The following is a 558-nucleotide window of genomic DNA, read 5'->3' on the forward strand; positions in this document are numbered from 1 at the left end:
GTTCAATTTATTTCTCAGTCTGAAAAAGAATTGTTAAAGCAAGGCATTGATCTTCTTTTTCATAAGAATGTGGGTATAATTTTTACTACATATCTTGGTAACTTTAGCATTCACACAGAACCCTCCAACCTTCTCAAGTTTCCCTCTTAAGTTTTAGGATGACAAGTACTCCAAAGAGTTATCAGCCAAGTTTTAAGTAAACCAAAACACAAGAGTAATATACTACAGTATGGTTTTTGTTGAAAGACCTGCTCATGAAAAAAAATGGAGCCAGGTCCCATAGGCCCACATACAATGAGAAGAATTTTTCTAACCCTCCTAAGTGTAGAAGATTTTTTTTTACCTAAGAAAAAAATGTCTTTTACAGGCAGTTTCACAAAACAACTTCTGGCCATGAACTGTAATTCTTCAGACTCAAAATTTTCAACAAATCACAAGTCCTTTTCCTTAACTAATTTAGATATAGAGCCCCTTTTTTGGCATTGCAAAAGTAATAATAACAAACTTTTGAGGATTTTGAAAATTACTGAATTTTGAGTGATTCTAACAAATATAAAA

At 32.1% G+C, this 558-nt stretch overlaps 1 protein-coding gene across 1 annotated transcript in view; it reads right to left on the reverse strand.

Annotated features, from left to right (window-relative positions):
* LOC119586589 (tRNA-dihydrouridine(20a/20b) synthase [NAD(P)+]-like) overlaps window positions 1–558 on the reverse strand; it is a 4792-nt gene that overhangs the window by 2357 nt on the left and 1877 nt on the right. The window lies entirely within an intron of this gene.

This window comes from Penaeus monodon, chromosome 21 (genome assembly GCF_015228065.2).
Source record: "Penaeus monodon isolate SGIC_2016 chromosome 21, NSTDA_Pmon_1, whole genome shotgun sequence".
NCBI classification, from domain to species: domain Eukaryota; kingdom Metazoa; phylum Arthropoda; class Malacostraca; order Decapoda; family Penaeidae; genus Penaeus; species Penaeus monodon.